The sequence below is a fragment of the Octodon degus genome, unplaced genomic scaffold, assembly GCF_000260255.1.
Source record: "Octodon degus isolate 3935 unplaced genomic scaffold, OctDeg1.0 scaffold00053, whole genome shotgun sequence".
NCBI lineage: Eukaryota > Metazoa > Chordata > Mammalia > Rodentia > Octodontidae > Octodon > Octodon degus.
Window position 1 is genome coordinate 7,147,937 of NW_004524629.1, and position 17,983 is coordinate 7,165,919.

The window sequence follows — 17,983 nt, forward strand, 5'->3', positions numbered from 1 at the left end:
CTTTCTTTCTTTCTTTCTATGAATTTAGGACAGGGTCTACAGGATCTACAGGGTCTCACTATGTAGATCAGACTCATAATGATTCTCCTGCTTTCAGCCTCCCAAGTGTTGGGATTACAGGCGTGTACCACCACGCCCAGTCTCAAGCACTGTCTCAGTGTGCCCTGGGGGGCGGGGCTAGTGGGGCATGCCTAAGCAGGCACTTTAGTCCACTGAGCTATCTGGTGGGCCTTTGCAAGAGTACATTTTCATAAAAACCAAAATCAATCATGTCATGATTTTTCTTTACTTAATTTCTCCATTATCCCTAGGATAACAAAATCCTTCACTTGGCTACAAAGGGCCTACTACGATTGGTCCTGCACACCCTCAGCTGGGACCATTGCTCACCTAATTCTCTTCATCCAGCAACAGTCAGTACCTACATCCATACAGATTTTTCTTCCTGTAAGCCTCTCCTACTATCCAACTTTACTTCTTATTTTTTATCTTCAGTTGTCAGTTAAAATGTTACCTCCTCAGGGAAGCTTCCCCTGAACTTCTAACTTAGATGCCCTTCTTATATTTGTTCTTAGAGCATCTGTTACTTTCATTTTGAAGAGGTAAACACAGTTTGTAAATATAAGTTCTTTCATATGAATATTTGACTAATATCATGTCTTCTATTCCCAAGATTGTAAATTACATGAAGAGATGCATCATGTCTGTTTATGTGACCATTGAATCTTCAGTGTTTAGTAGTTACTCACTTTGTGTTTAATGGAATTTGGCCAAGGTTTTAAAACAGATAGTCTTGGATTGAATTTCTACCTCTACTAATTAAGTGTTCTTGGAAAAATTACTCAAACATATTAAATCTCAATTTCTTCATCTGTGCAACTATGATTATATAGTATCTACTTAATATTGTAGTTTTAGAAGTTAAATCAGTCATTTAAATTATTCAGTCAGGTATCTAAAGCAAGGCAAAAAAGCAATAAATGTTATGTTCTATTATTAGTCATTTAAAAAGATACAAATATTTGTATTTCTCTTCCTAGTAGGCTATTTATTTTCATTTTCTTTTTCTGTTCAGGTTTTGGTGCTAGTAGCTTTGAGACTCCCAAAAGGAACCTTTAGTATAATAGGTTGGCCGACCATAAAGACTACTTATTCTACTGAAGGGCATAATAGGTACTGGAATTCCTGGGAAAAGGAATTAACTTATTCAAAAAGGAAGAGTTACTGAGTTGAGGAGAAAAATAGGAGAGGGGGTGGGGGAAAGATATATATCTATGTATATAAGCAAGATGGTTCAGACAACTGTACTGTGCATTTTTACGTTCTATGGAAAGGAGCAGATAATAATTTATTGTGTCTCCTTTTTTCAATTGTTTGTACTTTTTATCTTCCTAATTTATTATGTACTTCCTTTTTTCTTCCAATTTTACATGCATATATATATATATATATATATATATATATATTATGAATAACTGGTTGGAAGGCAACACTATGTATTATAATAAACACTGAAATTTATATTACTTTGGTAAGTGAAATTCTGTATCACTTATAATTTTTTCTGTTTTAATACTATTTTGTACTCTCTTTAAAAAAACCCCTACTGATTCTAGCCCTATGTTTACTCCTTCAGATAGATGAATTTTTTTTTTAAACTCTTGGTTCCCATTTACATCTCACTCAGTAGTTGCTCTTATTTCTAGCCTGTGGATCTCCATATTGATTAAGCCTATATGTTCCTTATTCCTAGTTTCCATAGAAAGTTTTCTAAACTCTGTTTATCTCTTGCCTAATTCTTCATACTTCTCCATGAAAAAGAATCATCTTGTTGGTAAAATAGCCTGTGGACCATATTTCTCATTTCACAGATTTGATCTATTAATTTGTCAGTAGTTTAGCCTTACTCTTCTTTCTTTACAGCATAGTTTGGTGGGAATTATGACCTGGAAGAGTGCTGTTCATATGGTGGTCCAAATTTTCCCTTGGGAAGGTTTTTCAAAGTTCATGGTTAAAGGAAGGGAGTAATTGAGCCCATTTTGCTATACCCTTCAACAAACATTCATACAATTTTGATGCTTCATCCTTAAATTCTTTTTATCTAGTTTTTGAAGAGTTTAGAACTTGGGTGGAAAACAGTGCTACTTAAAGACCTGCTCAAAGATCCCAACACTTAGCTGTATGCTTTTGTTTAGAATATCATTCTCTATATCTTTTTTACATTTTAGCCATTTAAAAATTTTATTTTTAGTTAATTAATTTTTTGAGACAGGGTCTTGCTATGCAGTTCAGGACAGCCTTGCCCTCACTTTTGTAGTGCCCAGGCTGGTCTTGAACTTTGTAGTGATCCTTCTGTCTCAACCTCCCAAGTGCTGCGAGTATAGGCATATGCCAACATACTAGTTTTGGGGTTAGCATGGTGTACCGGGGCCAACACAGCATGAGAGGTCAGGATTGAACTCGGGACCTTGCAATTGCCAGGTGCTTATGCCTCTGAGCTATCTCCCCATCCCTTCTAGCCACTTTTAAAGACCCATTTGAATCACATTTGAATTTACATGTATATTTCAAGCTCTCATAATTTGAAGAGTTAAATTTTACAGTTCCTTCTGGATTAAATCATTCTTTTTGGAATTTCAACTTTTATTATCTGATGAACTTACAAAATACTCAACAGTAGAACTTTTATTCTAATTCAATTTCAAATTTCTTTACAGTAAGGGCAATGTCCTATATTTATATTTTAATTCTCCACTAAACATGTTCTTTGTCCATAGTACATGCTTAATAATATCTTATGCAATGAATGTGGCTGAGATAGGCCTACTGACCAGGCTTCAGTCTGAAGGCCCAACTTAAAATTTATATATGATAGTAGCTGGATTGTGTCTGAAGGGACCACGGAAATGGTCAAAGAAAGGAAAGGTTAATATGAGTGGTTATGAGTGCAAGTCTAAGTAGCAGAGCTTAATCCTATCCTGTGCTATGTTTTCATCTTAATAATATATCTCAGCATTTTCTCACTTGAAAAATGTATGGAACTAATAGCGTGATAGAAAACTAAGGAAAATTCAAGCAGAGGGAGATGACACTGCTAACTGTGGTAGACTGACCCACAAAATGTATCGATTCTCTGAATTAGCTAGAAAAAAATAGCCACTACCACCACAAAAAAAAAAGGAGGAAGGGTCCTGAAAATGGTGTCTTAGCAATAAAAGACAGTGAATATTTTAAAGATCACTGAATTTAATTTATTCAACCTAAATGCATAAAAGTACAGGTGGGGACATTATTTATGCAGGTATATGCAAATCACTTTATAAAATAGGCAAAGCCCTTCTGCTTTTTATAAGTTGCCAAGGTGGTTCCTGATATTTTAAAAGCTATGTACCTTTAATGTAATTTCCTAAGAGTTGGAATCCCTTGTAGGTATCACAGTCATTGTCAAAGAAGTTATTTTTTTCTCCTTTCCTCCAGGACATTTACAAGGCTCTCATGATCACCACAAAAAAGAGCGATTTCCACAGAGATGTGACTGGAAAAAATCCCCTGCAAATTGTTGAGGAGTAAGTCACAGTGTTCAAAGCAGAGAACATAGGCTTTGAAAACATGAACCCATCTGACCTCCTGAATTTAGTACAGTGAATTCCTGAGCTCTGAAACATGGGATCCGGCTGTGCATGCCATATTGGTGCTATAAGAGTGGCAGTAGGTTGGCTGTGGCATGGTCTATTTCAAACTCTTTCACAGTGCCCAGTGTTGCATGTTCCCAGATGACATTTGGTTGGCAGAAGCTGGGCCTCCAAAGCTGGCAGCCTGGAATGCAGCCCATTATGTTTTGACAAACACATAATTGACCATCTGATCACCAGCCTATGTTCTGCACTCAGGTCACTGAGGGACTTGGGCTTTTAGAAGGTCCCTACTCTTCTTGTTCAACTTCTCAAACCTTTCTGTAGGAAGCAATATAGAGAAGACTTAAACACACCCACGCAGATCCTTCCATTTGTCTCACGAACATGTACGTGAAACATAAGCTGTTGAACATTTCCTTTAAACTGTCCTGGCAGCCCAAAGTGAACAAGAGAAAAGCACACTTATGGTGAACTCTTATTGAGAGAAAATGGATGAATATACTTTACTATTTCAACACCCTGTTATGTGTAAATTGTGATTCAGTTTAATGATTTGAAAAGTCTGCTCAGAAAAAGCAGCAATGGGAAAACCATAGGAAACTGGGTTATTAATTGACTTTAAAGACATTAAAAAAACTGTTTCATTTTTAGCAATATTTTCTTCTTATTTGTTCTTTTTCTTCTGGCTCTATGCTTACTTAGGATACCTACAACCCCAGAGAACATCAGGCAGCAACTGAGAGTAAGGTCAGATTCTCATTTGAAGCTCCCATAAGGATGCATTTTGGTCTGAAATTTGGCCTCATGCAACATATTAACCTTTCTCCTAGAAGACAAGGTTTATGCAATGGGCCAAGATACGCTGGAATTCTGCAAATGTTAATGCCTATGTCAACACTCTCAAGTAGCCTCCCTTTTCTATTCCAGCCCTACTGAATAGTGGGGGGGGGGGGCTTGCTTTTCCACCTTTAACGTAGCTTTTCTCTTCTTCATCAGCCATCTCTATCATTAGAGTGCTTTTTCCAAAATGTTAATTTGCTTTAAAGTCTCTGAAATCTCTTTGAGCCTGAAGAAGCAAGTAGAAACTTCTCTGCATGGCATACTAGGCCTCTGTGATCTGCCTCCTGCCTACTTTTCTGGCCCTATCTCCCTTGTTCCTCTTTCAATCACCTTACCGTGTTCCAGGAACACCAAACCAGTCAGTCCTATGGATCTAGCTGTAACTTGATGCCCTTTGACTTTATAAATGTTCTCACTCTTCTTGATTAAGAGTGCTTTTTGTTTTACCTCTCGTCTATCCAGCTGGTATGCTGATATTTCAATTTTGACTTTAAGAATTATCTTGGACACCTACCCACATGCAAGTGGGTACTCCTTTGTCATTCTTCTTCATATATATAATATAATATATACTATATATATATATATAACCATCCCCATGCCTATCACATAAAATAGCCTTTATTCTCTTATTTATCTCCACTATTGTACTGTGACATCCTTTAAAAAGTGGCGAGTTCTCAGAACCTAGCACAGTAACATTTTCTGTAAATGTTTGTTGACTGAAAACTAAATAAAGATCTATGCATGATAATGAACCAAAACTAAACCAAACAGTGGTATTGGCTTTTATAAGCATGGTAGGAGACTAATATCAATCTAATGAAGGTAGAAGAACTCAGCACTAAGGTATTTTCTAATGGTTAACAAAGGGGCTGGTGATTGATTGGCTGAAGTGAAAGTAAAGCAGGAAGATGAATGCTGTGATAGATGTCTTCTTCTTTTTTTTTTTTTAACAGAGAGTATCACTAAAGTAGTAAATTATCACCATTTACAGTGTGGCTTTCAATAATTAAAGGTACTGTCTGAGGCTGGAGAGGCCTTGATCTTAAGAGTTAGGATTCCTAAATAGGACAACTCTATACTATTCTTCAAGATAGCATGGTAGGCTATGGTGGATTACTTTTGTTTGTTTGCTTCTGTTGAAGCCTAACTAAAAGGAAAACTCTTGGGAAAAGTCTTGAAATCTGAGTCAAATTCAGTTTGGGACATTGGACTAAATGCAATGCCTGGCAGGGAAGGTCAGAATAACTCAGTTCTGTATCTACATGAAGGCCACTGACGAGGAGTGAGAAGCACTGGGGAGATAATGTTCACATCTCTTCACAAGCAACTCTTCCTTTTTTCTGATGCGCCTCTGAATCACCATCCCAGAAGCCAACAGCTGTATCCACAGGGTACTTGGGGACAATAGGACTGTTACCTTGCTGGCATAAAAGCAACCTCAGAATTTGGAAGAATCCAAGCAACTATGAACTATGGCCCAGAAGTGGGTCATGATCATGTGGACAGGGATGGATTACCAACTCACTATAGGTCTTTGCCATCCTCTTACATCTGGTTAAAAAATTTGACCTCTCTAGAAGTTGTTTGACTGATGGATGATACAGCACAGAATCAATTTTACATTTTCCTATAAGACAAACACAGCCTTTCAATTATATCTTTTATCTCAAAGTTCTCTTCTTTGATTTTTAATAGGTGACACAGATCTCTTACACTGCTGGTGTCTGAGGCTTGCCCTCAAGCACTGACATCATAATAGCTGAGCTCTGCAGGCAAGAGTGCATGATGCTGACTCATTCTGGTGATGTGAGGATTAATGCGTTGTCTAACACAGAGCTATTATGTGAACTGTTTTTACACAAAAGAACTGTAGCAAAAAATGATTTGCAAGTCAGAGGACTAGAAATATGCAGTGCTAGGTAACTGAGGAGAAAGATGTAAATAAATAAAGTAGTAACAATAAGTGTGCACACTAACATCTTCCAAAGCCTTTGCAGACTCCATCAACACCAAGAATAGGGAATAGCAAGACATGTCAGGAGCAGTAGAATCTGCCCCTGTTATAGGAATGCATTACACACAGCATCAGTATTTGGTCAGTTTAATCAATCTTTTTTCTCTGTCAAGTAAAATGTCACATTAGACTTTAGCTTAGAATCCTTTGGAGGACACAGATCCCCTACATATATTTGATATTTTCTCTAAGGACTGTTAGTGGAAGCCAAACATAGGAAAAAAAGTTATGCTAACCTTTTATATAGATGATTACAACAAGAAGACTATCTCATAGTAAAGAGTTAGGACAATAAAACATAATTTTTGAGACTAGGGGACAATATTCACCTCAAGAAGGTGAGATGTAGTCAGAAGGATGCTGACAAGTAGGTGCTTGTCACTTATGATGGGATTTCATGGACAGTATCTCTTGCAGTAACTTTGATTTTTTTTTTTTTTTTTGCTTTAACTGCCCCAGAATCTCTTTGAAGAAACTTAAAGGAATATTTATTCACTAGAGTAGTGATTTTTGAAAATAGCAGTTGTAGCCAAGTAAAGGGCAGTCTATATAAGAAAATCAGCTAGGCCGCTGGTTTTTTCAGCTTCTACCTGAATGGTAACATAGCACTACCACTAACAGTCTCAACTCCAAACATGAAAGAAGTTAATGCATACTGAACAAATACTAGAGATCAATTCAACTAGAAAGTTAACCAGAAAAGACATCAATAATGACCAAAATTTCCTAAATCAGACAAAATTTCTTTAAAAGGTAAATAAACCACTTTTACTTACATAAAGAGAAAGGACAGCTGAGAATCTGATGGTCACAGAACTGAAAAACAAAGAAAAAAACCCATGGAATTAAACACAAAACTAATGATACAGTGGGAAAAGAAAAACAAGTATCAATGAGGCTGTTTTTCTTCTTCAAGGAGCCTACTTTGTTACTTGTGGTTCAAAAATAAAAGAGATCCAGCCTCAAGTAAAATTTCCAAAGCTGTGACTCCTACTATGACAACCAAGATAGTACTTCCCAGTGCAAGATGCCAAGGTCTTTCTTAGTCAATTACATTCTGATCTGTGTCAGAATGTATCACTCTAGAATGATAATTTTTTTTTGTAGAATGTCATTTTTATTTTTATTTTTTAAAAAGAGTACAAATTAGAATTAAAACAAAAAATTACAAGTGCTACAGATTTTCAGATGAGAAGAATTAAGAAAATCTGCAGCCTGGATCATAAGACATGCTAATGCAAGAGAGGTTGGGGTGTCTCCCATGCTTTCAAATTGTTTCACAAAATTGATGAGTTTAATGGAAAGTTTAAGCAAGATAATTAGATTATGTATGATTTATTGAAAGTTCACTCAAAATTGAAATACAAAATAAAAACTAGGGTTCAAAGATTTTTAGGCTCTAAGTTTTGCTCTATTATTTTTTTTCTACAAGGCAAAATATTAAACTACCGAAATGAAGCATCTTTTCTTAGTTTCCCCCCTTCTTCCTTCCCTTAGTTCTTTCTTTCTGTCTGCTCTAAAAGCCCCTTCCACCACCCTTTCCAGAATGCTCTCTTTCTCAGTGTATGGTGAGAAGAAAATATGGTTAGCAATTTTTTATAAAATATGTTATAATTTTTCTGCGGCATGCTATAAACGCAATAACTTTCAATAATATATTAAGCTTTTTGAAAACTACATTTAATATTTATATTCATATGTCTAAACATGTAACTTTCTTTCCCAAATTTCAGTGAGCATTTTATTCATAAAACTGGTCAAAATTAATTTTGATATGATCGAAAGAAATCAATATTAATTGTAAACAGACTGAATAATAAAACAAGGACTGGAATGAAAAATGATTTTTCCTGATGTGAAATGACACATAAGCTGTCAATGACGGGAATCCAAGATGAAGAGAAAAATCACAGTATATGTCACATTCTAACACAACTTAAAACTAAGTTAAATTAAAGATTGTGTTCAATTCAATTTTCTTTATATATTATTGCAAACCAATAATACTGATCCAAATTTAATAGTAAAGCTAAACTTAAATTTCATAGACTTACATAATTCATGTTTATTAACATAAAAAACTACTTCTTGATTGAATTAAAATATGTTATGAAATTTTGAGAGTGTATTAATCTGTGCAGATTTATTTTTATTCAGTTCAAATCATATATATATATATATATATATATATATATACCCTTTCCACCTCAATGATATTCACCTTACATGTCTGCACATTGTTTTTATCTAAAATTCAAAGGATTGTACATAAAGCATTTGCATTAAGCATGCTAAGATCAGCACAGATATGTAGCAAAGAAGAGAATATAAAACCCAAATAATTCAGGACACTAAAACATTACAGTAGGGGCTTATGTATACAGATAACTAAAAGGGGTGACTTGCAGTGCAATCTAAGCTTCATGATTTCTAAGTAGATCCTAATAAAATGTGACCATTCAAGCAACTAACAGTATTACTAATTGTAATTTTAAGGATTAGTTAGTTCTAATTTCAACAGGAGGATCACTATATAATATTTTCAGCAGTGGTTTCTAGCACTTGGAAGGTGATATAGATTCCTGTGCAGTCCCTCTCTCCAGAAAACTCCTCAAAAATACCAAGTTTCATGGAGTTCTCAGACCCCATGAAGATTCATCTCTGAATCCCAATGTACTTACCTTTGTCCTTGAGGGAGGGGAGAGAAAACCCTTTTTAAACCTCATTGTTCATTTCCTTTAAGAAGTTTTAATAAAACACAACAGGCTGAAGCCATAAGTAAGGAACACACATAAAAGATAGAGCTCCAAGTGGGTGAACATGTGTGGTCAGAGACATATGGGCTCCTTTAATGTCTCCCAGGCGCCTATCTTCATAGTCTTTTATGATTTGTTTTTTAAATTGTTCATAGATCCATACCTGGCACTGGTAGAGAAGCATGAAATAGAGAAATCATAAGGATAAAAAGAGTTACTAAAATTTACTGAGTATCTTCTGTGGTGTCAGGCATCTTGATAAGTAAAAGCTTCTCCAGTTTGACTCTGCGTATACCTAGGGTTGCACAGAGTATGACACAGAATACACACAGCTACAAAATACTAAGATATGGCTGGCTTCCTGGAGAACCAGCTTTCTTTGTGGGCAACTTAAATTCTTATTTGTAATTCATTCTTCTATGCAATAACTCTTTCTTGGATGTTATAGGAGAAATAGAATAGATCCTGTCTTTGTCCTTCCAGCTTGGTGAAACATAAGAATACACTGCAGAGAAGAAAGCAAAATTTGTATGTTTGTTAAGAGTAACACATGAGGCCTCACTGAAGAGTCTTGCTTGTGGCAGACTGTTTCTGGTGATGTTCCAGCGTGCACTGGGATCACTAACTTGAGTATCACCCAACTGGAAGAGTTTGAGAAGCAATGGTACATTGTCTAGTTCAGTTCAACTAACAAAATACTGTTACTTCCAATTTATTGGAGGGAAAAAAAAGATCTGAGAAGTTAGGAAATTAGCTCCAATTTGCATAGCTGCTAGCATCTGAGTAAGTCTTTATATTCCAAAGTCTACCATTTTTTAACCATTAATTTAAACTATCTCTAGGTGTTTTCCACTTCATGTTCCCCCTTAAAATTTGGGCTCATTCAAGATTATGCAGGATGGGTTAAGCTTTTCTTTGGAAGGAGATAGGTTTGGCTTGCTTTGTACTCTAAATATTTCACAATGGTAAGGAAAGCTATTATTATACCCATTTTATGGTGAGGAAGCTGAGTCACTTGCCAGCCGAGGTATCTGGCTGGGTTAAAAATGGAATCTGGGTCGTTAGTTTCTCATTCTTCTTAACTAATGCCAAGCCCAGGCAATGTTACTAGCCAAGGTCTTCTACACATGGGACTCACTGGGTGTTGGACAAACTGTGCTATGAGAAAACAACAATAGCTCAATTTTTAAAAATAAGTAATCATAACTCACAAAATCAATTACTTTAATCACTAAGAGAAGAAAAGGGAGAGCTTATTCACCATAAATGAGTCAGAAAATTAGGATGTGTCTCAGCACTGATGACAGAGCTGAGGAATTTAGATGAACTGAAGTTTAACACTTACCTAGCTTAAATGTTTTTTTTTTTTTGATAAAAGGTATATCAAAAGGGTATGTTTTTAATTTTTCCAATCTTTTTTCTTCAAATATTCTCTTTAGAAGTCAGCTTTGATATTTTTGTTTTCTATGGATAGAGATAATATTTTAATATCCCTTTAATGTTCTACAAGTACTATATTGAATTCTTATATGGGATTCATTCCAAAGAATAGGAAGAAAATTTTTACTGATTTTTCCTAAAACATTTCCAACTTCCAGTATTTTCCAAGGATAAGGCATTATTGGACTTTTAGATTCAGATGCTTCTGAGTAAGTCTAGCTATATAGATTCTTGTCAATTGATATTCCATCTTCACTCTAGATACATGATTTCCTTTATCTGACATAGTCAAGAAATTCTGTGCTTGATTTAATGACATTTCATACATCTTAGTTTGGGGAATTTTTAATTCTCCATTTTCTATGCAGCAAAAGTTCACAAGTTAAAGTCAGACAGAAGCTTACTCAAATGTGCATATAGAGCATTAGCAATCTCATACTAGGTCTTTTAGCATTCCTTATGGATCAGTTTTTTTTTTTAGGCATTTTTGTTTCTTTTAGTCAGCCATAAAAGACTATATATATCATTATAAATAATCATTCATATTTTGAGGTCTGCTTTTCAAGATCATATTCTTTTGGATCCATTTGAAGACAAATGATAAAGGAATAATAGAGATACTATATTACAACCCTGAAAGATGTATATTTTCAACAATTTTGGTGATGAAATAAGATAATCATCAATAGAGAGGATTTTTAAAAGTCAAGTTCAGCAATTAAGCCTGGGACTGTTTCATTGCCAAGGTACAGTGTTAACATTCGCCACACCCTGCACCGTCTCCCTACCCTTTCTGATATTTACAGGTAGAGGGGCCTGAGAAAGGAGAAAGCAGTAGTATTGGGAGGGGTGGCTGGGTATCACCTGTATTTGTTTACTTTTAGCATGATTTCTTATAGCTCCTAAAATAGATCCAATGTTTTAGCATTATGATTTTTAGGAAGACTTTATAATCTTACTTCAAAGATCTTATCTCTCCATATCTCAAATTCTCGATGTTGTAGCTTTATAGATTTCAAATGCATTGATGTAATAGACCTTTGACTTACCAGTACACTGATACTTTTTAGGGGATCTGAAGCATTTAATTGATGCTACCATGTGGTCTAATCAATCAGAGGCACTTGTTCATAATTCTGCTCACAATCTATGATTAATGTCATTTGGTACAAAAAGATTATGCCTATTACAGGGCCAACTCATCCCAAGTTTACTTGGTGTATAAACATAGAAAGTAACATATTAGTAGTACAGAGGACTCTGGAATAAATATGGGCACAGCAGGAAGAAGAAAGAAACAAGCAGATCAGTGTGAACAGAAGGCTCTCTTTACTCAAATGGCTTCCCTTACATGGCTTAAAAACAATGCAAGAAGAAAAATTACAGCATTAAAATCACATCAAAGTATATAAATTTAGTAGGTATCTGTACCTAATGACATTAGCATTTAAATCATGAGGATAACATGAACCAGGTCTGTGTTTTAAAGACTTGGAAAGAATGTTCAGTAATATAGATTGGAAAAAGTTACTTTTATTCTGTCACTACCTACTAGTTGTTTAAGAGTATGTAAGGCTTTTCACAATCTGGCTTCAACCCATCTCCCCAGGTTTTCCCCTCCACTATTTCTTTATGTATTACCACAACCCATTTCTTCCAAGGCCCCCAGCATGTGAGGACATCTATGTCTCTGAGCCTTTGCTAACAGTTCACACTTGAATCTTAAAGCCTACCATAGTGTGTTAAACACAGCATGATACTCCAGTGTTTGTTGAATAAACACTGTCCATCTATTTTAGGAGACAAAGATGATAGGAAAAAAGTTCTTAAATCAGTAAATAAATAGCACCAGAGAGAGGTCAAGGAAAAGTTAATTTTAGTGCATTTTAGGAGTGGGAGCATGATGAGCTTAAAGATTAGGAAAACTGATGCTCTTTATTCATGACTCTAGCCAGTGCTATGAGTCAGTTACTTTTTTGAGAACCAGTTTAAACCTCAAGGTTAAGTGAACACAAATGCTCTGTCCATCAGGATATAATGAACAAGTTGTGGCTATTTCCACATTGTACAATGAAATTAAAACATGCAGTGTGTTTCTCAGAAGTATCATTTTTGACAGAAGTTTTGAAAATATTTCCCCATGCCACTTCAGCATAGAAAGTTATACAAACAAAAGTAAATTATTTTTTAAATGGGATAATTTAGCTTTGGGAAGGAAGAACTAAAATGTATTCTTCATAATTTTCTGACTATCAGAAGAGGCTTTACAAAGAGCATAACGAGCAGCACTCTTGTCCTAAGGCAAGATGATATTAAACTGTCCAGGGAAGAATTTAAAAATTTAAGAGGAACACCCTAAATATGAAAGTGGCAAATAATCAAACAGATTGCTAAGAGCAGTTAGGATGTTTCTTTCTTCATAGGTCTTTAAAATGAGGAAAGATCTTTATGTATTTAGGATGGAATAAATGTGGTTTTCTCTAAAGTTAGGAGGACAAATTCAAGAACATTTCTAGTCTTGGTTGCTCTATATGAGTCTACAAAGTTCTATAAAATATTGACCTAAAAATTATACAGAATTACAATTTAGAAAAATATACTATAAAATTTAAAAAAGGATTTGGAAACATAGACAATTATTAAATTCAAAATAGTTTATATGATATTTACATATCAATTTAATTTGTCAAGTGCATATGACAAATAAAATTGAAGAAAAAAGTACTTGAATTCATTATAGTTTTATCATAATGGTTAGCTAGATAAATTTTTTTTAACAATTTACTCTTTTATGTCTAAGAAATTTAGCTGAATATTTCACAAACTTGATACTGACTATACATATAAACAACTTCCAATTAGAGAAAAAAGTCAGAATGCAAGAACTCACTTTTATTATTTCCAGGACTATCTTCAAAGACATGAAGAGAACCATACACCGACTCCTTTAAATGACCAAAATGGGCACAGTATGATTAAGAATGCAAATCCAATAGCAGACGCCGGGAGAAGCTCTAGCCGGGGTGACAAGTTACTGGCTTTCTTGTCTATTTACCTTGCAGCTTTGGAGCTCAGTACAAGTGTCCATTACATACAGCACACAGGGTCAGATGAACAGTTTCAATGACCTTGTCTGAACCAAATTCATTTAAAGCAGTTTGCCACATTTCTTAAATAGAAGAGGAGCCCATTCTATCTATGGCTCAGATTTGGACTAGATCACTGAACTATTGCCCAACTCTTATAAGCAAAGCACTAATATGTACCAATCAACACACAGCCCATAGCAAAGGCACCAGGAAGGTCAAAATACACACACATAATAAATTGGCAGTACATTATAGAAGAAAACTATTTCTAAAGATGGACTTTGGCTATTAAAACCTTTGAGCATTATTCAACCTTTGTTAGGGGGAAAAAACAACAAAACCTCAGTTCCAATGTAACTTCTAAAGATCCAGTTAAAAAAAGAGATTGAGAGAGAAAAAAAGTGTATTTTTATTTTGCAACCCATTATTTTTATAAGAACACAAATCAAAGACACAAACTATGCCAATTTCTGCATAGTCTACTTGTTACAGGAGATTGTTCTAGTCTTCACTAATGACTTCTTGAGGTTGATTATTACTCTGATCAGGAGTTGGGAGGATACAGGTCTAAGACCTTGCAGAAGAAACATTTTGTTCAGTACAAGTACAGAAAATAAAGTTAGTATTAAGCTAGCTTTGAAACTTATGTAGGATAATGGGTGGTGTATATAGTTATTGCTTAAGTTTTTCAAATATGAGCAATAGGAATGAACTAAACAGCAAAGTTGTCAGGCTAACCAGCAACTTAAATTCTGTAAAGCTGTGGCACAACAAGCTGATAACACAGGCTGTTAGAATTCATAAAGTTTATGTTCCCTATCTCCCTCCTTCCATCTCTTATTTCCACATCTGCATCGCTATCATCAGGGAGCTAAAGAAAAAGGTACAAAAGTGACTGCGATAATTTCTTAGAAGATATTCTCAATTGGCTTTCTATCCTCCCCAATCACAACTTACTCTCAGTTTTCTAAAAATTTATTACTTTAATTGTTTTAATACTTTCTCTTAGAGGGATTTGAATTTTCTTAACTGTGTCTACAAGACCTACTTAGGCTTATTTTATAATAATGAGGGAAGTATTTGGTGTTTGTGTGTGGGGAAGGATGGTGGTGCTGGTGGTGACAGTGGGTTCTGTCCTAGACTATCCAAATTTTCCAGTTGTTCATCTGCTACCCCATTTAGGTTCAAATGAAAATAGCTATATAAATATGTATACATCATATGTTTCCTTTCAAAAATTATGAACATTTTGGGACTTTTGGTCCATATACTTTCTGAAGTTTGTTTTAAATAATTTCAGGGTATTTTGGGTAGAAGCAAAAACCACAAATGGTTTACATTGAAACTTAACATATTCATCATAAGTGTTTTCCTTATGATTGATGTCCATTGGTTCCTGGCTCTTGTTAGGAAGTTCTCAAAGGAGACTTTATAATGCATTTCTGCCCTGGAAAACCTGGACTTTGAGATTTCCCTGTAAATATCTGAATTTTTGTACTCACCTATTATGGATCTAGGAACTGAGAATGTTTTCTGTCTGCTTTCACCTCCCACTTCATGAAAAGATTAGGTTGTAAATAACCTAGTGGGAATCCCTCAGGCCAAACTACAGCTGAGCTGATCTCAGCAGGCAGGGAACCAGTAGCAGTTTGTGAGACACAATTATGAAATCATAAAAGATTCACCCATATCTTCAGTAAGAAATTAGGTTGTTTCTAAGATAAGACCTAGAAAATAAGGCACATTAAGAAAATCAAGAAGATATAACCCTTAAAGGGCCAAAAGGGTAAATTTCAAAAACTACCAGTTTTGTCAGGGCCATTTTAAACCATGGATTCATTTTCAGTGTCTGACAGTGTGGCCTGCACCAGACACTTCAAGGGAAGACCATTTTTCTCTGACCAATGAAGCCCCAAAGACTCACTGCGCAAAAGACTTTCTTGTTTCCAATCAATTTGTGCCCCAGAGTCTGAAGGTTTATGGCTGTCTTTTAATTTGGTAAGTCTGCACATGCACAGTTCCTCCTGCATGATTTGGTCCTGAGGAAGTGACCCACCCACAACTCCACAGAGCTAATTAACCCCATACTGGGCATTTTTTCTCTCATTTCACACTTCTACTCAATGCTTTAAATGACCCAGCAGCAGCTTGATCATATGATTATTCCCACTCAGTAAGGAAAGCACAGGGTGGGGAGGAATAAAGATATATCTGCCCTAATTCAAAACAGCAGTGTGACTCTAAAATATTATCAAATACCAATTTATCTGAGGGTGCACAGTAAAAAATTCCTTGAATGAAACCCTTTCATGTCATTCATTCTATGTTTTGCACTGCCTATTTGAAGTAACAAATAATGCATAATAAATAATGAAGTAGAAACATTTGCTCTATATTCAGAACATTTAAAAAATCACATTTTACTGGAAATAAATTTAAAAGAGCTATAGCCTTCTTCCTTATCCTAAACAGTTTCAAGAGAAGGGCTGAAGATAGAATGACATATCTTTTTTTCCATTTCAAGGAACAGACTCATGCTTTTCCGAATTTATTTTAGCCAAAGTGAATGCCTTGAAAACTCTGTGATCGCTGTTTTCTAACTTTTCAAAAAGGAAGAAAAAAGTGAACATGATGATGGTGGGTGATTTAATGGAATCAGCTTGTCAACGTGATGAAACTGAAAAAGCTTTTATAGAATATGTCCACATGTTTTATAAAAATCCTTTAGCATAATGTATATAGCATAGAGTGGTTTTGTCATGTAAAGATGAAGAAATATCATTAATTTAGACAGTAAGTGTAAGGTTCTTTTGAAATCCTCTATGGATAAATTATAAAAAATGCTTTCTGACCAGACAAAGGAGCCAGAAAAGTTCTAGATCTTGTTAGAAGCTTTTGAAAAAGTCATCAGATTTTGAAATCTGTCATCTCTGTAAATGACAAGAAAAATTCTAGGCTATTTCCCTCAGTTCTATCAGTACATGGCTTCAGGGTAAAGATTTGGATAAAAATAAACAAGAAAATGACCTCTTCTAAATGTCCCATTTTAGGAATACTATCACACCTCTCTCTTCTTTAAAAGATATGGGTAAATCAGGTTATTTTGTGAGAAATTGAGCACAGAATGTGTACATCTTGAATGGACTTTCAACCTCTATTTCTTTGCAAAGTGCACACACATTTAAATGCCTGGGAATTCTATAAATCTTAGTATAATAGCAATTAATACAAATGTAAACCTACCAAATACTTAAAATTTCCATTATAAGCACCTTAAAGCTTATGACTTGGAACTGAAGACTTACTGAAAATTCTAAAACGTATTTGCTACTGTTACTTCCTGACCTTATCTTAGGTCCATCATGGGACTGTCAGGTTAGTAAAACTGAATGTAAGGCAAAAAAGAAGGTTCAGTGAGGCACAGTTGTCTTTATTTATGCTAGCTAGAAATGTCATATTTGAAACAGCCTAAATCAAGCTATTAAATCCATGCTTCTGGCCTTCACCTGAAACTACCTCATGTGGTCATTTTACAGTAACAGGGTTGGTGTGACTTCAAAGACATACTACCCATTAAAATTTTCAAGCTCTCTGATGGTTGGGATTCCAAAGCCCTTTTCAGGGTCTATAAAGCCCAATGCAATACACATCCCATCCTTTTCTGGCTTCATCTCCCATTACTTTCATATGGAAATGGTCCAATTAATAATACAACATGGGGGTAAACAGGATTAGGACTATGAATAGGGATTAAAAGGAAAAAAAATTACAAAAATTAATGACCATGTTCCAACACAGAGTCTGTTGTCATAAACTCTATATTTCAACATTCTTGTTGGAACTCAGCTCTTTTAGTATACGTGCTGCCAAAATGAGCACAGAAAATCAATTCTTTGTTAACTGAGCCTAGTAAAGTTTCTAAACTTAAAGTTGGCTTACATAACAGAAAATATGAAAATTATTTCTAAATAGAGCCACATATTGTTCATTAGTTTAACTTCCACATATTTTTTTCAGAACCTGCTACTTATTACTTTGTGAAAGGGTTCCACTCCTTCCCTCAAGGATCTTCCACTTTCACCTACATTTTGGAGAGATTTGATTTACTCCATTTTCATTTGTAGTAAAATCAAATGTCTCCATTTTCACTTGGGCTAAGTATTATAACAACCAGCTCAAAACAATCTCTGCTTATCTTCTTTA

General features: G+C 35.0%; 1 protein-coding gene across 14 annotated transcripts in view; it reads right to left on the minus strand.

Moving 5' to 3' along the window:
* The window catches only part of Zbtb20 (zinc finger and BTB domain containing 20), a 1,008,106-nt gene that overhangs the window by 178,540 nt on the left and 811,583 nt on the right, over positions 1–17,983 (minus strand). For 12 of the 14 annotated variants that reach the window (XM_023717586.1, XM_023717591.1, XM_023717596.1 and 9 more), the window contains one exon: positions 7,272–7,311. The gene's annotated coding sequence lies outside the window, so the exon portion shown is untranslated. Of the gene's footprint in view, positions 1–7,271; positions 7,312–13,581; positions 13,637–13,746; positions 13,815–17,983 lie in introns of those variants that run through there. The other 2 variants (XM_023717590.1, XM_004633313.2) reach the window with 2 other exon arrangements.